We start from the raw sequence: 24,855 nt of genomic DNA, 5'->3' as shown, positions 1-24,855 counted from the left end.
TATAGTCTGATCATCAATTCCTTGCTGCTGTCCTTCTGCACTATGATTTCTCATCAGTGTGGTTTGCCATCAAGGACAACACTTGTCTCATAATGCCAACAAAAGCAAACAACATTTAGCCATCAAGCTTCTCACAATTTAAAACATAGTAACAAGATTTCAATATGAACACATACAAATCTAGTTCAGTAAACAAAGTATACATCTCATAAATATGGAAATATGCATTTAGTTCCAAATTTTAATAGGATTTCAGCCCCATGAAAAAATATTCCTTGAAATTTGATGACTATTTTATATTTATAGGTGTCTATTTCTGAGATTTTTGGGCTATTTTTTACGGATTAAAGGCCTACAAGCATCAAATACATGAGATATATTATCAAAAATGATAAAAAGTGGACCATACTGCAAAATGTTTGTAAAAACACACAATAAACAAGAATGAACTAACTAGAGGAGGGAAAAGCATCACCTATGCACAATATTTTGAGATCCAGATAAGCCTTCACTACTATTATGGAAAACGCTTGCACAAACAACTTAAAAAATACATTGAATATTTCAAAAACCACATCAATAAACAAGCCTTCCATAGCGGATAAGTGTTCAAAGCCCTTAACACAAATTTTATGGATTGTACTTGCTCATTATGTACTGAAGCAAACACAGTTCAACCAAGAAGAATGCTAGATTTTCCATCTGAATAATAGATAGTACGACTTGTCAGTACAACAGGGTATTATTAGGAATACAATAAAGAAAAGTAATTTAAAACATGAATGCTATATTTTATGATGCATTTTCGAAAGTAGATTTGATCAATGCCACACAGGCTGCTTTCAACAATATCAAAAGTGGTGTCATTCAAAACTTTACCACTTTGTTGGAATCAGCTGCCTTTAGAAACCTGAGGAGGAATACATATGGCCGAGTGGGAACTGTAAGCTTGAAGTTCAGTTGCTTTAATATCGTAGACTCCTGCAAAGAGTTATTATCAATTGATCAGTCAATCTGAATGTTTGGAGACTATGTTGCAATCAATGACAAAGAATTATCAGTTAGAGCTAATTACCATGGCCACTATCTGTTCTGACGTGCATTCATTTTGGAAGATGCGGATGAAGTCATTGACCTGTAGCCAAGTATAAACCAGCTCTTATCAATATTGTGTTACCTATTATAATATAATTTTTGTGTTGATTCCAACATAAAGTGTAATCTTCTGTAGGAGTAGATATTGCTGGTTTATGCACTTTTATACAGCCAACAAAGTGTTCTTTTAATTAGATATATACACATCCTTTCTTACAAATGTCAACAAGTCATCCTACATGTGGAGGACAAACTTCATATTTGCTAGCTATAAACATTGCAGTGATAGCAAGTAATGGCAAATTCTTCCTTGCAATACTCTGAATAGAAAGGTATCTGTCAATGATGTTCACAGTGAGATACAACGTCTCTGGCATTAATTCCAATTCCAAATGCACCTGAAAATTTTAATATTTTGATGTTAGGCCTAGGAGATAGACCATATAAATCTCTTTTAGATCTAAGTTTGACAGCAAATGGAAGTTGGAACTAGCATAGGAACAAAGTTGTACCTCCACCAACCAATCAATCATGACTACCCTTATCTTTGAGTTGATTTTAACCTGGTTTCTCATATAATCTGGAGGTATGCAACTCACATACATGAATGCAAAACTTTAGTTAAGGAAAATAAAACTTTACCTTCACCCTAACAAGAAACTGCAATCATTGACAAAGAAACATACCTCAATTGTCCTGTAGAATTTGTATATATCTTCAATGTATTCAACAACTTCCAATTGGTTTTCAATGTTTCCATCATCAATGCTAGGAAGCACGTGATGGGAATCCCTGAATGCATCCTGAAATACATTCATCAAGATTATTAATCATTTTCAGCTGACTTACATCATAAATAAACACAACACTAACTTGAGGCTATCAAGATAACTAATCATTTTCATCCAACTTACAACATGACTAAAGACAAAGCTATCTTAAGGTTATAAAACTTGCTAGTAATTTGGAGTGGACATGGATACTCTGGTCTTGAAGGACGAGTCTCACGGTTGGGTGGTCAAACAAAGAAGCAGCAGGAATTTCAGGTGAACCACTGAGGAATTTTATCCGCCAGGCAGCGACCAGGTAAGTAGGAAAAAATCCCTTGGACATCTGTTACATTATCTGCTAAGTTTCTTGGTACGAAATATGTTCAATATTTTATATATTTCTGCATAGGAATTGGGTGAGGAGTCTGGTTTATTTGAGTTATTAGCAGATAACTGTATATAAATAGTGTTCTTTTACCCCTCAGTCAATTGCAAAACAAAAATCAGAAAAACCTGTGCGGTGGCAGAAATACCTTGAGCGAGGAAATTCGGAAACTGAGATTAGGGTCTGAGGACTAATCATAGAGACTTTTCTGAACAGTAAGTAGCTCGGAGCTGTAAAAGTTACAGGCTCACTGTAACTGGACAAGAGCAAACTATGAAACCGGAAATTATTAAGGGTTATGTATAGACCTGCACAATGGGTATTTTACCCCTAGGAGAAACCCTTGCCGGAACTAAAAGAAAAGAAGAATTTATCATGCAGCGGGAGGTAATAATAACTGGATTAAAACATAGTATGCAGACTCAATATTTAATCCTGGGGATGTTGTTAAGCCTGGGTTACGATTAAGGTGAGATAAGAAACCGGATGGCTATAGCAAAATATCGAAGGGTAGATAAATTGGAACTGTATTTAAACGGAAGTAAACACATCGAGCCCTGATAACTCCCCATTGTACAAAAACTAACTTTTAATGAAACTATAACAGCAGCAGACAATAAGCATATAAATGAATGACGGAAGCAGATAATTAAGCATATAAATGAATGACAGAAATGAATTAATATCTTCCAGCCAACCCGCAAACCTTGGAACGAAATTATTTACATAACTGTGACAGAGCAGTAACTCAAATACTCCTGGCAGAGGTATTAGATTTGATAGAGAATTAATTCGAATGTAAAACCAATTACTGATAGCCAGTTTTGAGCGGGACTAAAAGCCGCAAATATATGTATATTCATATACAAGTCTGGAAATGCCGACAACAGAGTCATGCAAGTTCTCCAGGCAATTTTCTTTACCGAAATAGTAATTGTAGAGACATGGTAGTTTGGGATGCCAATGTCCATTCTATTATTCTATTATATTGTTGAGATTCAGCATTGGACCTTTCTATTTTAGGACTACGAAATAGAGAAGTGGTAGTGTGTAGAGATATGGTAGCTTAAGATGCCCATGGATATAAAGGATTAATATAAAGATCAATCTATATAGATTTTTCTTTGTTTTTAAATAGGTTATATTAAATCTATAACTTCAAAACCTAATCAAATTTACCCAAACCGAACAAGACATTGTTCTAATTCTTCTGGTTCTCCTTCTTTTAGTGATTAATGGTGATGGCAGGCATTGTTCTTATTCTTCTTATTCTCCTTCTTGTAGTGGTTAATGATGATGGCAGATTCTCGGAAAACAAACATTGTGCGCGGTGCATATAACATTAGATATCCAACGGGGACTAGTTTAATCAGGTAGTTTTAAAGTGCTGCACTGTAAGTAAAATCACAGGCAAGGGATGGGCGATTTTAACACCAGAACGGACTCCAATTTTTGTAAAAGTAAACTAGAGGATTGCTTCCACTGTATCATAAAATTCCAAGGAAGTAGAAAGAATACAACTGAATGTTAGAACTGGCTATGGTTTTAACTAGACTCAACCATCTACCTGGTTTCAATACTTCATCCAGATAGCGAATTGCTATGTATAACTTCAAGCCCCTGGCAGAATTTAGAAATCTATGCTCCGAAATTCTAGATATATATATATATATATATATATATATATATATTTTCTACCATGAGATAGAAATATTTATTTTCAATGCCCACTAGATATTGAATTTCCTACAATTTGCTCGGATCTCTCCTTGATTTCCCGTCAATACATTGATATTTCCCATTGTAATAATGGAATTACTAAATGCAACTCGAAATTTGTTTACATCACCAGCGTATGTTGCCGTTAGGTCAGATGTAATATCTGTAGACAGGAGTTCCTAATCAATCTAAAGGATCGCTCTGTTGTGCAGGACTTCATGGTAAAACCCACTGTCAAAAGAGAAGGGGTTGCCCTTGGTGCCGTTGAGGAAAACCTTTGGATCTTTTCGTATATCAGTGATTTGGTCTGGAGGAGGGCACACTTTCTTCATTGATGTCACAAGAGTTGGTTCCATGGATGGATCTACCATACTACTATCCTGGAAATCGTAAACCCGGTCGTTGAAGAATCCACAGTGAGCGAAACCTATTGTGTTCACTCCTTCTCTCACAAACGAATAATAAGACCAACTATCAATGGACACGTTGGTTAAATAAGTTTAGCAGAGATGGTTCTCATCCTCCATCCCTTCTTATATATTTTATGATAGTAACCATTAAATTCCACACAAACTATTTAATCTACACTTCATAGATAAGTGAAGGCTAGTTTAAAAAACCTGATATTTTAGCAATAAAGATCCTAACTTGCACATATATTTACTTACCAAGCAATGTCGCTAAATCTGTTAGGTTTAAACCAACAGATTCGAACGCACTTAGCGCAACATCAATGGAGAACGTTGGACCTGGAATGTTGACATCGTCTATTTTGGAAACTAGGCCATCCCTTCGTCCTGTTGGTACTAGGTATTCAAGACCCCCTGACCGAATTTACAATCTCCAGTTGTAAGTATTGTTTATGCAACTGAAATCCTAAAAAAAATCACAAGGAAGATGCCTGAGCTTGATTGTTTACCATTGCAACTACATCATGAGTAGCCAATGCAAGAATATCCGCACAGGAGACGATTCCTTTGCATCTGCTCTCCAACAAAGATTTTGTTTCGTCTATCAGATCGAATCCTCTGAGTGTCAAGTTGGGTACGGCATCATTCTCTGCAATGTTATCTTCTGTGCTATCGATCAGAACAGATGCATCACAGCCCTGTACATGATGATTGATTTCATTACATTAGAAAAATTTACTGTTTTAAATCTGACAAATTTAATCTAAGATGGGAAAATGTTGATACCCGAATGAAACAGTCATGAAAATGCAAACGCAACAATCCCGCTGGCATGGACTTGTCCTTCAGAAACGATTTCTGCACTACACTTCGGACAAGTTCCTTGCATTGGGACATGTCTTACTATAGAAACCTAGCTGCGTATGTTGGGCTACTGTAAAAGGTAACATTATGTTTAGAACGACCAAAGAACCAAGTAATATCGATGCAGCCATGACTTCACTGTCATGATCAAGATCAAGATCCGACTGCTAACTTGTTGTGAACTGATATTAATACCTAATCATGAGCTGATCAAGAGGGTTGTCAATCGATTATCCACAACCATAGGTCAATAGAAGAGACCATGCAAAAAAAAAACTAAATTAAAGAATGACCAGAAACTGCATGAAATATGTAGAAAGCCGTAAACAATCCCCGTAGCCTAGGGCTATAATTGCCAGTAAACACAACCATCACTTTTAGCATCCCATGCAGAGGAATAGAAACAATACTCTGATATAATACTTAGCAAAGCCCCGAGGGCTACGAATATCGTGATTAATAAAAGGAGTAAGTATAAGATGGTGTTTAAACATTACAATTCGATGAGTGATATACACCAAAGCTTTACCCATTCATATTCTGGAATAATACAGTGAAATTACAAACAATTCTGAAAAGACGAGAGCATGTCCACACAGGTTAACACTGCTAAACCCTGAATCTTGGGTTAGTTTGGCTCCACCTGGAACCAAAATCCTAGTAACCAGAGAGGCGCAGGACAAGTCTGGTGTGACATCTTGCTGCTATCTGCGACCAGCAGTGGAAAAGAGGTAAGGCTGTGGGCCGTGGGCTGTGTCAAGAGGTACGAGGGAGAGAAACCCCCTCTGTTACTAGACATTACATGAAACCATCAACACCGGCAACTGTTCATGGAGTGATTGGAAAGAGCATACCTGTAGGGAAGTCGGTAGAGTCAAAACGCTGGAAGGAGATGTCCTTTTTCCAGGAGCAGGCTCGGAAGGCTGGACAGCACCTTGCCATGAAATCGAAACAAACATAGCATACATTAGTCAAAAACCCAAAACTCCTTAAAAAAAATTACAGGAGCCGAGAGTGATGAATTCAAACACAGTAAGACCGCATAATGTAAACTTACCAGGAAAAAAAACATCTAGACTGTGTATGTGATGCCTCCGAATGGTTGCTCAATGAACTGAAAAACCCAGGATGATCCTGCGGCAGTATAGAGTCGGAACGGGTTGGAGTTGGCTCGCCAGAGCCTCTGCTGAAACCTTGGGAAGCCGGTCTGAGCCTTGTGTCATCGGATAAACCTGTGGTGGAACATCCGGGGCAGCACAGCCCTTGGATGACCATCAATCCATCTCAACCGTTGAGCAAGGTGGTGCTAAACGAGGGCGCGAACTCCAGAAAACCCCGGACCTCATCCCTTCATGTGGTTGAGCCGGCAAAATTAAATGCCATACCCAGGTGTTAAGTGTTGGCACTGCCAGCAGTGAACCCTCTGTACAGTGCATACGGCAGAAAATTGATTCCGGCATCGGAAGGATGTTAACCAAAACTTTTTCCCGTTGGACCATAAGTTCGGAAAAATTAAATCTAAACCATTCTTTTTACAGTAAATTAACGCCCGCTTTATAGCGATATAAATATAAAAAAAAAAATTCATCCCGGGTAGAGGTAGGACTAATTTAGGCCACAGAACTGAGACCCTGGCACCTATTTTCAAAACCCAAGCTTCGCCAACTCAGCTAAATTCATGGCGTTTTCATTGTATCAAGGCAACCAGGACCGCTATATATACATTTTCGGTTTTCTGGAGCGCACTCAATCTAGAAAGGCGCACCGTTTCAGAGAGTTTACGCGCCCCTTCGTCTTACTCTTCTCTGGTTAGCGTGGTTGCATTATAGTATTTGGAATTTTTAATTTTATTATTAATATTTCTGTGATCTGATCTTTGAATCAAGAAATTTTACATTGTTTTATTAATACTATATTTATCACCAACTATTATACATATTATAATTAATTTTATTTTTAATATTAAATAATTAAAAACTTTGTTATTATGTATTTTACTTGAGGAAAAGGATCAACAACTTTTACATTGGTTTATTATTAATATATTCATTACCAACGGTTATACATATTATAATTAATTTTATTTTTAATATTAAATAACTAAAGACATTGTTATTATGTATTTTACTTAGAGGAAAAGGGAAAAAATTGAAGGGATTTTAGTGTCTAGTAATTTTTTAAGGAGCATTCATCAAAACAAAGAAATCTAATGAACCATAATAAATATCATATTTATTGAATGGATTTTATCATCATAAATTACCAAAATGTAATTTGAGTGATTAATAAAATTCTACTATTACAAATAGATTAAAAAATTCATTCCACATTCATATACACTTCAAGGTGGAATGTGCTATTCTTTAGTAATTACACCTTATTATCTTGACATCTTTGCTTATGTAACGACTATCAATCCTTCACTCTTTATTGATTATTGTGATTTATTGTAATTGTTTTGCATGTAGGTAAATTATTTAAATAGAAATGCCTCCAAAAAGGAAGGGTCAATCAACTAAATTTTTTTTATGTATATTTTAAAAAATCAAAGACTTATAATGTTAAAGATATTCCATATATACCTCATTTGAATGATGATGCTAATGAAGATATGAATGAAGAGTATTTTGTTGATATAGAAATTCTTGGCAATAAAAAGGAAGGACACGATGGTGGATCTAGTAGTTCGAGGAGGAAGGCCTTCTCAAAACGTGAATTCCGAGAAGAGTGGATGATAAAACATCCTTGGGTGTATAGTATCAATGTTGAATATCACAAGACTCATATGAAGTGTAAAATTTGTGAGAAATACAAGGCTCAAGGTCCATGGGGTATTGGAGATGGATTTAATACGATTCAATATGATGTTGTGAGAACTCATGCAAAATCCATTATTCATCAAACATCAACTCAAAGAAATTTGTATGACACTGAAAGGTTTGAAAATCCCATTAAAGAACACATAGTGGCTATAAGTGAGGCTAATAAGGAAATGGTCAGAACTACCATTTAGTTAGCATATTTTATTGCAAAAAAAGATATTTCAATTTTTACTTATGAAGATCTTTGTCATATTCAAATGCATCTACAGATGCCTAATATGCCTTCTCGAGTGGAGTATTCTTCCCACATAAATAGAAAAGAAGCTACTAAATTCATTCACTCTATATCAAATTATCTTGAAGAGGTGCAAACTAGAAAAGTGTTAGAAAATCCCTTTTTCTCTATAATGTTAGATGAAAGTATAGACAATGGTTTGGAACAACACCTTGTTGTGTATTCTACATATCTAGATTTAAAAGGTTTGGGCCCTCCAGTCACACAATTTATGAAAATGATTATTGTTCCTAGTGGAAAAGGAAAGACTATATATGATACCATCGTTAATTTAAAGGAAACAAGCTAGTTGGAAAATGAGAAACTAATAGCGGTTTCGACTGATGGTGCTTCATCTATGGTTGGATGTGAAAATGGATTTGTCACACTACTAAAGAATGATTTAGCAAATTTGATTGGCACTCATTGCATTTCACATATTGAAGCACTTGTAGTATCATATGCTTTGAAAAGGATACCTGAGTATTTGTATGTTGAGACAATAACAAACAAGGTATACTCATGGGTTGGAAATTTAGAAAAGAGAAATAATAAGCTCATTTCCTTATTAGAGAATATGGAATTAGAATCCTTGCAGGTTCTTCAAATCCATGGGATTCTATGGCTCTCTATTTTGAGCGTGTAGAAGAGAGAAAGAAAGAATTCATTGTATCATAAGGCAAGGATTTGTATCATAAGGCAAGGATTTTTTTAATTCAATTTTGTTTAAAAATGCTTGCTGATGTTTTGAAGGAGTTGAATAATCTAAACGAAAAATTTCAAGAAGATAATGTGGATGTCACATTTCTTGGAATACTTATTAACCATGCACTAAATACTCTTAAAAGATATTTTTGTATACTAAATTCTTTTGTAGAAGGTGTTTTACATCTTACTAATTTTTTGAAAGACTCCAAAGATGGTTTCCTTGAAAATGTTGACAAAGAGGGGAATACCCATAGACATGATTTTTTGTATATTTCAATCCATGATGAACAATTGTCACAACCAATGGTAGCTTGCACTGAGGGCTCCCTTCAAAGTTGCATACAACTTACAAGAAATTATGTCCAAGCATTGATTGAGAGTTTCGATTCAAGATTTCCAGATCTTCATATTTTTAATCCAACAAGTTTGTTTAGTCCTTGTCATTACCCGTCAGATATTTATGTCAGGGAAAATAGTGTAAAGCATTGGCTTGAAATACTTTTTTCACATTTGCAACATAAAACATGTAATGAAGGTGAAAATGTACTAATGTTTGATATTACAACTTGTAAAAGAGAATTATATCAATTTATTGATGTGGTTTATTTGAATAGAGAAAGATTCTTAATGGAAGATGCATGGAAAGTATTTTCTCAAACAAATATTGGCACTTTAGGTATCCAAATATGCTAAAATTATGGCAAGCAATGCTTGTCATACCAATGAGAACCGTCACATGTGAATGAGGGTTCTCTAAGAAAAATATGATCAAAGATATAAGGATAATAAGACTATCAATTAACACACTTGATGCATTGATACATATATCATTAATAGGTCCTAACACGACAGAGGTGAAATGGGAACAAATTTATGAGATTTGGCAAGTTGCAAAGGAAAGAAGGCTTTTTGACATGTGAGGATTATTAAGTTATATGTTTTTTTACTTTGCACAAAGTTTATGTGTGTGTGTGTATATATATATATATATATATATATATATATATATATATATATATATATATATATATATATATATATATATATATATATATATATATATATATATGACTTTTGTTGTCCTTTACTATATGTATATTTTTTATGAAGTGAATAAGAAGTTTATAATATCTAGAGATGTGATCTTTCTTGAGTCTTCCAATATTGACAATGTTGTTGAGTGGCAACTTAATTGTTTGAATAGGTTCAAACATGAAAAGTATTTTCAAGAGTTTGATAGTGATATTCCACATCTCCTTCTCTTAGCTTTATACTTTATATGAATAGCCCTGAAGAAATCAGGTTGAAGGAAATTCCTACCCTTGCTTTGTCAGGAAAGAGCTAAGAGACTACTAGCAGCAGGTAGCCAAATTTTATAAGTAGTGAGGGTACATGCCAGATAGAAAGCAAGGATTAATGCAAAGGAGTGTACTAAATATATACATATCATTAAACATATTTCATCCCACATAGGATGCGTTGCATCGTGCCTGGTTAGTCGTAAGATCATGTTGGTCACAACCTCTATAGCTTAAATAAACAAGTGGTATTTCTATTCATCTTCTAAGCTATGTAATAAACAAGTGAAAGGGAGCAAGACACGTATAGGAAACAATGGAATGACTTTCAGTTCTTTCAACCATGCATTTCATTGAAGACAGAATGATACAACAACGATAAGCAAACTTTTAAGCTACAATAAGAGGTGTATTTCAAAATATGTGTTTTGTTTTCCATACCTAGCCTCCAAAGGGTTATGCATCAGATGGAGTCTTCATGCGGTCCCGATATTCTATCATACCTTGGGTTCCTTGGTCTACTTATTTTTATCCTCAGCTCCTTGAGATCCATCTATCATGTCATCTTTCTTTGTGGCCTCTAAGAGACATAATTGTGTATTTTCAGTGAGAAGTGACCATTGCGGAATGAGGCCCTGGGAGGAAACATTTACAAATTTTTAGCTGGATGAAAGACACTACTATTGGATGAGGTCATGGGAGGACACATCTATGCAATTTCAGGATGCAAGGCAGACTGGGTAGTCAAGGGAAAAAACTGCACAGTTTCTAGAGACATTAGGTTCGGGATGAGGGAAGGACATTGGAGGAAACCACTCCACAGTTTTGAATGCTAAGGGAGGTTGGGATTTGTGTGCGTTGCACAATTCCAATAGGCAAGGGAAAATCTTGAGGGTTATGTATGTGAAGTGCACAGTTCAGGAAAGTTGGTTGAAGCTAGGTTGATAAGGATACTCCGAAATTTGTCTAAGTGTGGGAGCAATGGAACTGATGTGAACAATGATAAAACTTGACTACGATCACACACTTGAAAACTTAGCGATACAACATAAACCATCTAGAACATATAACACATACTTCGCTTAATGAAACAACTTTTGTGGCATCTTACGACAAGTGTGGCTCCGATGATAGACTTTGGGATGATGATAGATTGTGTGAAATGAGTTTGAAACATGTCTATGTGGTGAGGACAACCCATTCTCATAAATATTTCCGCTTGAATCAAAACAAACCTCCCTTTGCATGACAAGCGATAACCCACATGCCCAAAGATGACAGATTCTATGTAAAAATAAAAGCATGAATGACTCTTAAGATCGAAGAGGGGAGATTGAGATCATGATTAACTTACAAATAAGTGACTAAGGAATGATTGATCACAATATCCATATTAGGCTCCAAAATTTAAGTGCAGGCCAAAATTTTCGAGGGTTTTGCGGCCACTACAATTGAGACTTCACCTTCTTGGTAGCTTCTTTTTCAACCAGTGCCTTGAGTTCTACAAACTTGGAGAATGTCTCATCTTTCTTCCACATGAAAAATATCCAACACTTACGTGAGAAGTCATCAATAAAAATGACAAAATATTTGTGTCTAACGGTGTAGATTGTCGAGAAAGGTCCATAAACATCATAGTGGATCCTTTCTAGGACTACATGTGCTTTGTTGTCCTCATCATGGAATGTGGATTTTATGTACTTTTGTAATGTAAATCCTTTTCATATATCCTATTGCTTAAGTGCTCCTTTACATATATCCTATTGCTTAAGTGCTGCTACCCACTTTATGTGCTGGAGTTCCCTGTAAGATCTGGTTGATCATGTTAATTAAGATCTGAGAGTCCCCTTCAATTATGAGTGGGAAGAATCTATTGTTCTGAGCCAGGAGAAGTCCTTGCCAAATTCCTTCTAATTTGACTGAGTTGTTTGTATCCCAACCTATTGACCCCATGAATGTTTGGGGAACATTGCCCTTGTGATTTCTAAATATTCCCCCAAATCCTGCTTTACCTAAATTTCCCTTTGACACTCCATCAAAGTTGAGCAGTACCATGTGTGGTGGGGGTGGAGTCCATTTGTCCGGTGTATCTCTAGTGGGAGGGATTTTCCTTAGCTGTACCTGCTCATGGTTCCACTGAAGGTTCCAGTTCAGCCATATATTTTGTTCCTGTGGTGTGGATGGGAAATCATCATCAAGCCACGTTTGGAGCATCAAGGTTTCTCGTATGTTTTGACATATATTGATCCATAGAACTTCTATGGGAGAGGAATGGTCTTTGATGATGTGGCTATTTCTCTCTTTCCAGATTGTCCACAGGAGGAAACCTGGTATTAGCTTCCATAAGGCGTTTAAGATTTTGCTTTTATAAGGGTGAGGTTCCCAAGAATGAATAGTGCTGGCTGAATTCTCCTTATTTCGTCCATCTCTTTGACATCTGAAGCTAACCTTCTCCCAAAGTCGGGTTGCTAACAGACATGAGTTTAGGAGATGTCCGGGTTAAAGCGCTCGATCCATCCTCTTAGGTATAGCCTTGCTGTGTTGAAGAAATATGGTCCTCCATCCAATACCCTGTTTCGGTCCTCCAGACAATTGAAAATGGCAGTAAAGAAGCCCTTAGGCCCTAACTGTAGTGTTATGTGCCCTTTTGGCTTCCATTTGGCTACGATCCAGCCATGCAAAGATTTCTCCGTTGGCCAAAGGCCTATGAAATTTCCTATCAAAGCATGATCCCTCATAAACTGGATCTGAGTGTTGATGCGCTGACTTGGGAGCTCGATTTTGGGTCTGTCAACTACTACCGGCTTGCAGATGTTTGACGTCACTCGTGGTTCTTCATTTGTTTTGTTATTCGTTGGCGTATTTTCATTCTATGTTTTTGTATCTTCTAGATGGTCCATCCTGACATTTTCAGTCTGTCGCAGGCCATTTTCCATATCAGCGGGGGGAGGCATCATGTCCTCCCCTTGAGGGGGTTCCATTGCACAATAAATGTTCCTTATTGTGTTGTAGTTGCCTTATGGCTGAAGGTTAATGGCAGAACAGCGCAGTCTGTGAAGGTCTGCCAGTTCCAGAGCAGCATCAAACCCTAAGTGCTCTGCTCTCCATTTTTTTTTTTTTTGACATAAACAGTTAGTTTTTATTTAAAATTCGGCAAATCAGCTGTCGAGGACTTTAACACTGAAACCCTGTATTTCCTTGTTACAGTCGGCAGGGAAAGAAGATTTTTCTTTTGAATAGTCCACTGAATGAGTTACACTGTGAATGCAGATAGAGGCTTGAAAAAGAACTTGAATTGGTTTTAGAATGGTGCCTTGAAATTTTGTTGCTTTTGCTTTCCGTGACGTAGCTCTGCTTCCTAGCTTGCAGAGAGAAGATCCAACGCGCCGAAGTGCCGGATCATCCCAAGAATCACTGCGTTTTCTTTTTGAAATGTCTGTCAGAGTGTTATATAGTGTTCAAGAATGCCAAGAGCAGTAAATTGGCCTTGAAGAGGCCCTCGTGAACTCCCCAGCACCTACCTAGACGCAGCAGTGAGTTCCAACGACGAACAGAGATTGAAAATGCCACGATTACATTCTGAATTTTCCCTTATGGACGAGTCCGCATTTCCTAACAGCAGCCAGCTCAAAATGGTACGGTCTCGATGTTTGGAGAATCTAAATCAGCGAAATTCTCAAAGGAGCAGAGGCCCAGACAACTCCAAAATTAAGGAATGTTGCAGTCTGATTCAACATCATTTACTAACAGAGATCTCCTGCTCCTGAGAGAGCCTAGGTTGGTTGCCAAGTCCGCCTGTGAGTTTAACTTCCTCATAACATGATAGAAGGAGATTTTGTGGAACTTGGGCAACAGTAGTCTGATTTTTTTGAGGATGGGGGCTAAGTGCACCTGAGAAGGGATCTTTTTTTTGAGAGACAGAACGGGGATAACTTGGCCAGTTTCTTAGCAGGTCCTGAATATTTCCTGGAAGCTCTATTTTTCCAGGTCCTAACATCAGGACACCCTTCCAAACTTCTTGAGCAAAGGGGCACAATAAGAACAAGTGGTTAGCCATTTCTTCATCCAATGCACAAAGAGGGCACCTGGAGGGACCTTCCATTCCACGCTTCCTAAGGTTATCTCTAGTGAGGATACTTTTATGCGCCAGAGTCCAGCAAAAGAAGTCAATTTTTGGGAGAGCAGGAAAAGACCAAATAAATTTCCATTGAGTTGGCTCTGGGGAGACGCTAGGGACAACCATCATACTTTTGTAACCTTCTACTACTGAGTAAGCGCCTGAAAGAGAACCCCACCCTCTTTTTTCCTTAGAAGAGGCCTTTAAGGGAGATTTTCCTTGGAGAAAATCCAACAATAAATTGGCTTCACCATCTAGCCAATGAGGGACCTCCCCCAAATTCAAACCATCCTATAGACTTTCTGCATCATTTGTCCAATTGGAGATGTCCCAAAGGGTTTCCAGATTGCTGGCCTGAAGCCAAGCTCTGATATTTTCCAGTTCTGCCGTCTGATTCAAGGGCTGATCTCCAAGAATAGGTGTCCATCTCATGCTATCAGAAACAAGGCTCCCTATGAAATTTGGTATGGCCACATTCCTTTAGTGAGGCATCTCAGGGTTTTTGGTTCCTCCTGTTATGCCTTGATACCTAAGGAACAGATAAAAAACTTAGTGCAAGGAGTCACAAATGTATCTTCTTTGGATACTCATACCTCCAAAGAATACCATCTCTATGATAAAGTGAATAAGAAGTTTATAATATCTAGAGATGTGATCTTTCTTGAGTCTTCCAAGATTGACAATGTTGTTGAGTGGCAGCGTAATCGTTTGGATATATTTGAACATGCAAAGTATTTTCAAGAGTTTTATAGTGAGATTCTACATATCCTTCTCTTAGCTCTATGCTTTCTATGAAGAGCCTTGAATAAATCAGGTTGAAGGAAATTCCTTCCCCTGCTTTGTCAGGAAAGAGCTAAGAGACTGCTGGCAGCAGGTAGCCAAATCTGACAAGTAGTGAGGGTACATGTAAGATACAAAGCAAGGATTAATGCAAAGGAGTGTACTGACTATATACGTATCATCTAACATATTTCATCCCACTTAGGATTCCTTGCATCATGCCTGGTTAGTCATAAGATCATGTTGGTCACAACCTTTGTAGCTTAAATAAACAAATGGTAATACTCTTCATCTTCTAAGTTATGTAATAAACAAGTGAAAGCGAGCAAGACATTAAGAGGAAACACATGGAATGACTTTCAGTTCTTTCAACCATGCATGTCATTGAAGACAGAATGATTCAACAATGATAAGAAACATTTTAAGCTACACTAAGAGGTTTATTTCAAAAGATGTGCTTTTTTTTCCATACCTAGCCTCCAAAGGGTTATGCATCAAATGGATTCTTCATGCGGTACTGATATTCTCTCATACCTTCGGTTTCTCGGTCTTCTTATTTTTCTCCTTAGCTCCTTGAGATTCATCTATCATTTCATCATTCTTCATGGCCCCTGAGAGACATAATTGTGTAGTTTCAGCGAGCAATGACTGTTGCGGGAGTAGCATCATTAATATAGTTGGTTTACACTTGGCACCACTGCACTAGGTGTTTGCTTGCTATTTTTTGCTCTTTTTCTCCTATCATCACTGTTTAGTCCTTAAGGTCATCATTGTCTTGACATCATTGTGCCCCCTAGACATTTGTCACAGAGAATTTGAGGCCTTCACCCTCAGTTTCTATTAGGACATATTACTCCTCCTCGTCAAGTTAAAGTACATCTTCTGAGTCCTCCATTGAGTCCTCATTTTGACTCTAGTTCTACTGATTCTTCCAATTCTTCCTTTCATTCCGCATCTTCTCAATGTTATACCATCACCATGTCAAGCACCAATGCGGGTGTGGGAAACCAAGGTGGTAACCCAAGTACTAACTAGGGTAACCCCATGAGCGTAACCTTCACTAATATGGGCACTCCTACTCCATTGCCTCCTTTTATGGCTAGTTTGAGTCTCCCTAATTCAGCCAACTCATCAACGACCCCCTTCTTCATGACCCAAATTAGCCAGTTATGCCTACCAAGATTCCTTCTGACATCCCCAATTTTGAAGGTAATTCTAGAGAAGATCCCACAAATCATGTTCACTCATTCCATATGTGGTGTTCATCCAATTCTATCATATAAGACTCCATTTGTCTTCGCCTTTTCTACCACACTCTTACTGGAGCTACTGCTAAGTGGTATGTCGATCAAACCAGATCCACTCATTCCACTTTTGTGACTCTTGCCAAAGATTTTATAGCCTATTTCAAGTTACCTTTCTGTTATGACACTAGTAACAAAATTTTCAATTATTTTCGTCAAACTTTTTACATTGGCCTATCTGATCATGTTCAATAATGACATAGAAGGAGGAGCATATGTAAAGCTCCTGAATTCTAAGACTGTGTCTATATGGATTGGTACCTTAAATCTCTTTTGGCCCCCATTGCTAAAGAAGTCAATTCTAACTTCCCTTAATCTGAGGAATATTCAAACCTTTTCTATAAAGAAATAAGTTTTTTTTCTTTAGAAAACATATAGTTTGAGGTTAAAAAACTTGTAAAGGGAAAATTTAAGAACATCAAAAGCTACCAAACAAAAATCTTAAAAATTTCTTTGCATGTCCTTTTTTATTTAACAATCAAGCAAGACTTCCCTAAACCCTGGACTCAAAGCTTTATTATACCTATTTTTAAAAGTGGGGATTGTAGAAATTAATGTGTAAATTCTAACTGCTCATGAAATTTTCTAAATCACAAGACTAGAAGCTACTCTACTGATTTGCAGAAGTAAATTCACGATCAAGAACTCATATCATCAACATGCATCAAGATTCAACACACATACACAGAGATTTATCTAAGGAAAAGCAACTTGCCCTGAGAGACAAACAGTTCCCCATCTCCTTTCCATACTTCCAACCCAAGGAGAGTACACACGATAGTTATGAGTTGTGTCTATGTACCTGTTGAAGGCTAGAAATTCTCTGCCTCAACATTATAAGGGAGACCACCTAGCCGAGAACTTAAACTCATTTTCCGTTGAAATGGTGGTTCTAACTGGTTAAACTAGGTCCAGTTACCTTCTTTCTATTGCTAATGGCTTAAAGTATGCCTTTTACTTACCAATAGAGAAGAGACGTCAGATCAACGCTCTTACTGATCACACAAGAAAGTGATCCTTAAGCTGATTTGGGGCTCAGCCAAGCCACAACTAAATTTTGCCCCTTTGATAAGGGGACTTCTAGGAATGTAGAATTAAATCTAAATGCAAGCAAAATGAAAGAAATCCTAAGCCTATCTATAGCAAGTCCCGATAGTGATCTGTAACAGCTCTTCGAATGGCTTCCTGAGCCCTTTGTCTATCACCTTCTGCATATAGGATGGAGCTAACATTATTCCTTATCTTTCTGGCTGTTGTTTTCTTGTGAAAAAAAATTGAGTTCTTGTCACCCCCTTGTAACCATAATTGTCTCGAATTGAGCCTCCATTTTGTTTCCTCTTCTCTGTTAACTCGGTATAGCTGTAAGTAGAGTTCATTTTCCTGTTGTTTGTTCTCTTGGGAAAGGCCATTATCCTATATTGGTCTTTGGATACTCTCCAGATTGTTCTTAATTTCTTTTTTTACCTTCTCTGGTTGTTGATACTTTGTTTTAGCCCATTCTTTGATGGCTTGTTTTGTTTTCCATATTTTTGTTTCCCAAATGAAACCGGGAGAGCCTTCCACGTGTTGGATCTAAGAGCTGTAAACAATTCCTGCAACTGCTGGTATATCATTCCAGAGAGAACTGTATCTAAATGGAATGGGCCCAAGTGGCCTATGATTTTCCAGCATTAGAGTTATTGGGAAGTGGTCGGAGGCAGAGCACGTTAGAATGTTAGCATATCTGATGGAGAAAGCAGAGAGAAGTGTAATATTGATGAGAATTCTGTCCAACCGCTCCATGATGTTACCAACACCCATCCTGTGGTTGTTCCAGGTGTATCTACGGTTTTTTGGAGGGACATCCATAAGATCATGCTCTTGCATGATATTTTCCAACTGTATTCTATATGGATCAGGCATAAAACTGCCTCCCCTTTTCTCATTGGCGTGGAGGATTAAATTAAAGTCACCTCCTAGAATAATGTTAGTGTTCTCTTCTGCGTCCAGACTATCTTTTAGATCATGCCAACAACTATCCTTATCTCTGCAGTGATTCGGCACATAGATGTTGTAGATGATGATGGCTTGCTGATGTGCTTTATTTTCCAGAGTTGTTTTGATCCAGTGTTGATTTATTGTTTCCAAAATTTGCTATTCCTCCTGAGGCTCCTCTTGCCTTACTAATGCTTCCTCTATACTGTCTCTGTTGCTCAATGACTTTATTCATTTCCTTGTGGTTTTGTTTTGTTTCTTGTAACATAATAATTCCTGGCATCTCAGAAATGATAAGATCCCTTAGGGCTGCTACCTTAGAGGGGTGCCCAAGTCCCCTGATGTTCCAATATAATATTTTCATCATTGGATATGTGGTATGCGGGGAGGTGCTCGCCCCCCTTGGTCCTTGCTGATTGCTTTTTTTTCATGCTGCCCCAGGATATAAGTTTCTATGGGTGTCTGCATTCCCATTGCTATGTCCTTTTGTGCATTCTCATCCCTGTGCTGCTTAGCAGATTTCTTGCCTGGGCCAGGTTTCTTGGAGGGTTCACTAGAACCCCCGTGATCTTTAGATGAGCTTCTGGTGATTCTGTTGAGGGGAGGATCAAGAAGAGGCTGAGAGGAAATAGTAAGAGGCAATGAGGATTCGATAGTGTCTTGGCGTTGGCTTTCAGGGAGAGGGGGCTCCTGGGGATCAGGAGGAGAGTGGGGGGATGAGGGGTCTTCTTCCTCCAAAGATTCGAAGGGGTTTGATGTAGAGAGTAATGCCTGAGTCAAGATGGGAGGGGAGGAGAAGGATGCAGCTTGGATTTCTGGGGGAGGCTTTGGTTTTGGGCTAGACTGTTTGGGGTTTGCTTTCTTTTTTTTGACTTGTTCCCATGTGTCTTCACTGGCTTCAACATTTTCATTCATTTCATTTTCTTTTAGTTTACTGCACCTATTAGCAAAATGACCATATTCATGGCATACCTTACATTTGAACGGGATTTTTTCGTAGTCCAGCTGTTGAATATGGGTCCATTGGTCCACTTTGATCTTCATTGCTTCTGGAAGGCCCTTTACTAAGTTGGACAGATTGTTTATCTCAGATACATTGAGATTGGTTAAATTAGGCTTATCGGGTTCATGAGGGTAGGAGAGGGAGGTGAAATAGAGATGGGAAGCTTAACAGTCATCCAGAAGGAAAATATATGCCTGCATGTAAAGGTAAAGGGAATGCTAGGGGGGTAATTTGATTCAAACAAAGGGTGAATTATGCTTCCCTGAATGGACATCATGAGACTGTGTTTAAGATTCACCATTCCGAAGCTGCGAGAAGACTAGAGTGTAAGCACAAGAGAGAAGCTAAACATATTGTGGGTTGTGAAGAGGGCCAAGAAGGCCCTTTCTGGTTCTTCCTCTTTTATATTGGAGAGACAAGATTTAAGAGTGTTTATAAGATAGAAATAAAGATGAGATGGATTGTCAAGCATATGCTGGCAGGGAGTTTGTTGGACTGTCACAGTGGAAGAAATGATCTAATGGATAAAATGAATGTCTACTGAAAAAGAAAATTTCAATGTTGAGGTGAAACTTGGGAGGGGTAGCTGATGGTTCCCTAAGCTAGGTCAAGTGCTTGCAATGGATTAAAGATCAACTTCTGCTGCAAAGTCTCATGAGGAATATGATTATGCAATAACTGCACCTAAAAAATTGGAAGTCAAAGTCTAGGACTCATTATAAAGAAGCGGTTCAATCAATAACCACTAAGTTTTGAATGGGATCTAAAATTTGACTTTCTCAAAATTGAATGAAGTTGGAACCACTCTAAAACAACTCGAAACAATTAATGTTAATATTAAAAATTTAAGTAAAAGCTGACATTATCCTTATCTTTCCTTTTCAAAAAGGAAAGATAAGGAGAATGTCAACTTTTACTTTGACTTTAAAAATTAAATATTACCATTAATTACTAGGGTTAGGTTTTGTAGGGCCCTTGAGTTAATAATTTTTTTTTCCTTTTCAGTATTTTTTATTAAAAAATTATTATTTGGTGGTCATTAGCTATGTTGCACTACATTCTTTAGAATTGGTCAGTTTATTAGAGAACTAGTGAATTTGGTGTTTTAAGGTTAGTTCAATACAAGACCAACCTTAGCCAATCTAAACCGCCAAACTAGACTAGTACAACTCTAAAACCATTGGGACCAACCAATTCCACTAGTTCTAAGCTAGTTCCAATAAGAGTTTTCCCTTCTCATCTTCCTCTGAAGTCGTTTTGTTGGATCCTTTCAAGAATGGTGATTTGGAAAGTGCCATAAACTGTCGAATTGTTGTGAGCACCTAAGATCATAAGTAGTTAAGACTTGGCAAACAGAAATTTACAACGACCTAGTACAAACATCCCAAAAGATATTTAGTGAGGATGTGCATCCAAGGAACTATTACATACCTCCCAAGATACTTAGTGAGGACGTGCATGACCAAAAAGCAAAATAAAAAAATATCAACCGTCAAAAACCATGCCCAAAACATTGAAGTGTGGTGCAAAACAAATTGCTGGTAGGCTATTAATGCTACCAACAATCATTCGCTCTCTAATTTCACAAGAATCTCTTAATCAAGCTACCTCCTTCACTATGGTTATAGCAAGTTCTTGCAATTGTGTGAGCTACAAGAAATTAAAACTACCTTCGAATCTCCACCAATTTTAGGGGACTTGACTTCTCTTCGCGCCCCAACTATTTTGGGCGATTGATCAGTTAGCTAGATGATCACCGAGTTTGACTGAAGTCCCACTGCTTAAATGACCTTCCACTAGTTCCTCCAAAAGTTAGAACTAGTTTAACTGACAACAACCTGAGATAATTGACCTTTATTGCCACAAGTTAGCAATCGAATATGCAGAACTGAACTCTAACTCCTCCAACTCGAATTTATTGAGTAAACTAGGTGACACAAGCCATGTCACACAAGTTAACATCATCCAAGTTGTCTGTTGATGTGGAAATTTGAATTTTTTCAATTTAATCAAGGAAAAATCAAATTGAGAATTTCTTGTTGCATTTTTCAAAACATAGTTCATTGGAATGTATTACTTTCACTATGAACTTGGCATAGTTCACATGTTAAGTTCATAAGGTTTTGGGCTGATGTGGTTCTATGTGTTGTGTATATAAATAATAGGTGTCCAACTCTTGCTATTAGAAACAAGACTCCCTATGAAATGTGGTATGGCCACATTCCTTCGGTGAGGCATCTTAGGGTTTTTGGTTCCTCCTATTATGCCTTCATACCTAAGGAATAGATAAAAAAACTCAGTGCAAGGAGTCACAAATGTATCTTCTTTGGGTACTCATACCTCCAAAGCATACCATCTCTATGATGAAGTGAATAAGAAGTTTATAATATTTAGAGATGTGATCTTTCTTGAGTCTTCCAAGATTGACAATGTTGTTGAGTGGTAGCTTAATTGTTTGGATATATTCGAACATGCAAAGTATTTTCAAGAGTTTGATAGTGAGATTCCACATCTCCTTCTCTTAGCTCTATAATTTCTATGAAGAGCCTCAAAGAAATCAGGTTGAAGGAAATTCCTTCACCTGCTTTGTCAGGAAAGAGCTAAGAGACTATTGGCAGCAGGTAGCCAAATCTGACAAGCGGTGAGGGTACATGCAAGATACAAAGAAAGGATTAATGCAAAGGAGTAATGCAGAGGAGTGTACTGACTACATACATATCATCAAACATCTTTCATCCCACTTAGGATGCCTTGCATCGTGCCTGGTTATTCATAAGATCATGTTGGTCACAACCTCAATAGCTTAAATAAACAAGTGGTAATACTCTTCATCTTCTAAGCTATGTAATAAACAAGTGAAAGGGAGCAAGACACGTAGATCAAACACATGGAATGACTTTCATTTCTTGCAACCATGAATGTCATTGAAGACGGAATGATACGACAATGATAAGCAAACTTTTAAGCTACATTAAGAGGTGTATTTCAAAAGACATGCTTTGTTTTCCATACCTTGCCTCCAAAGGGTTATGCCTCAGATGAAGTCTTCATGCGGTCCTAATATTCTATCATGCCTTGGGTTTCTTGGTCTGCTTATTTTTCTCCTCAGCTCCTTGAGAGTCATCTATCATGTCATCTTTCTTCGTGGCCCGTGAGAGACATAATTGTGTAGTTTCAATGGGCAGTGACTGTTGCGGGATGAGGCCTTGGGAGGACACATTTACACAATTTTAGGATGTAAGGCACTACTTGGGACGAGGCCCTGGGAGGACACATCTATGCAATTTCAGGATGCAAGGCAGACTGGGTAGTCAAGGGACAAAACTGCACAGTTTTTGGAGACAGTGGGTTCCAGCTGAGGGAAGGACACTGGAGGAAACCACCGCACATTTTTTGAATGGTAAGGGAGGTTGGGATTTCTGCGCATTGCACGGTTCGAACAAGCAACGGAAAAGCGTGAGGGTTACATATTGGAAGTATGTAGTTCAGGAAAGTTGGATGAGGCTAGGTTGCTAAGGAAACTCCGAAATTTAGCTAAGTGTGGGATCAGTGGAACTTATGTGAATAGTGATAAAACTTCACTACGATCACACACTTGAAAACTTATCGATACAACATAGACCATCTAGAACATATAACACATACTTCACTTAATGCAACAACCTTTGTGGCAGCTTACGGCAATTGCGGCTTCAATTATAGACTTCGAGAGGATAAAGGCGACACTTGTGTAAGAGTGTGTGAAATGAGTGTTAAACATGTATCATTCTCATAAATATTTCCCCTTGAAGCAAAACAAACTTCCCTTTGCATGACAAGCGATTACCCCCATGCCCAAAGATGACACATTCTATCTAAAGATAAAAGCATAAACATAGGTTTGATCTAAAATGGTCGTTGTATTAAATATAAAGTTTTGTCTTAAAATATTTTTTTCTCAAAATTCTTTTGCCTTAAATATAAAGTTTTGTCTTAAACTAATTTTGTCTTAAATTGTTTTTGTCTTAAAATAATTTTGTCTTAAATTGTTTTTGTCTTAAAATAATTTTGTCTTAAACTATTTTTGTCTTTAAATTTTTGTCTCAAACTACTTTTGTCTTAAATATAAAGTTTTGTCTCAAAATATTTTCGTCTTAAATTATTTTTGTCTTAAATATAAAGTTTTGTCTTAAAATATTTTTGTCTCAACCTACTTTTGTCTTAAAATATTTTTGTCTTAAACTATTTTTGTCTTAAACATAATGTTTTGTCTTAAAATATTTTTGTCTCGACCAATTTTTGTCTTAAACCTTATATTTGAGACAAATCAATTGATATTAATTTTTAATGTAAAATAAAAAATGAGTTTTTGAGACAAAAGACTTTTTTTGAGACAAAAGATTTGTTTTGTCTCAAAAAAATGTCTCAAAAGTGCCCTTGGTGTAGTAGTGCATGTAATTCATTTGTAGAACGAAGTTTTTAGAGAAATTACTTCAATGAATTGTTTGTTAGTTAATTTGTTCCTCTCGGTTCTGCATCACATATATGCACAACTTCCATATATGCGCATATCTTTTGTATATGCACAACTTCTATATATTCACATATCTTTTATATATGCACATCTTCTATTTATACACATATATAGAAGTTATAAATATAAAAAAACAATCCACAATTTCTGTAATATGCATATACAAAAACCTCCATATGTGCACATCTTCTGTATAGGCAGAAATTTCGTATATGTGCAACTTCCGTATATATGCGTATCTTATGTATATGTGTAACTTCCATATATTTCATATATGCACAACTTTGATATATGTGAATACATGAATGATATGTGCATATATAGAAAACACGTACATATACAAAAGTTGCACAAATTTTCTATATGTGCATCTTTTGTATCACATATATCGAAGTTTTGTATATACGGAGGTTGAAATTGTGCAAAGGTGTGTGCATATATGGAATATGTGCACATATACGGAAGATATATGCACACACGAAACATATGAATATACAAAAGATATGTGCATATATGGAAGATATGCATGTATACAAAAGTTGGCATATACAGAAGTTACACATATATGAAAGTTGTGCATATACGGAAGATACATGCATATACGAAAGATACATGCATATACGAAAGATGTGCATATGCATAAGTCACATGCCCTTTATATATCTGCATTTTCTGTATCACATATCTTCCATATATCCACAATTTTTGTATATGCACATATCTTCTATATATGTACAATTTTCATATATGTACATATATGGAAGTTGTGTATACAAAAGTTGCGCATACCCATAAATTGCACATATATTGAAGATATTT

The 24,855-nt window shown here is 37.0% G+C and overlaps 1 pseudogene; it reads right to left on the bottom strand.

Annotated features, from left to right (window-relative positions):
- Nucleotides 1-3,980: 3,980 nt before the first annotated feature.
- Nucleotides 3,981-5,374, bottom strand: LOC149243009 (peroxidase 57-like; annotated as a pseudogene).
- Nucleotides 5,375-24,855: the final 19,481 nt, after the last annotated feature.

The sequence above is a fragment of the Pinus tabuliformis genome, chromosome 8 (assembly GCF_031772625.1).
Source record: "Pinus tabuliformis cultivar Carrire ecotype Pingquan chromosome 8, CPIR1, whole genome shotgun sequence".
Taxonomy (NCBI): Eukaryota; Viridiplantae; Streptophyta; class Pinopsida; order Pinales; family Pinaceae; genus Pinus; species Pinus tabuliformis.
This window is presented reverse-complemented; position numbering and strand designations above follow the sequence as displayed.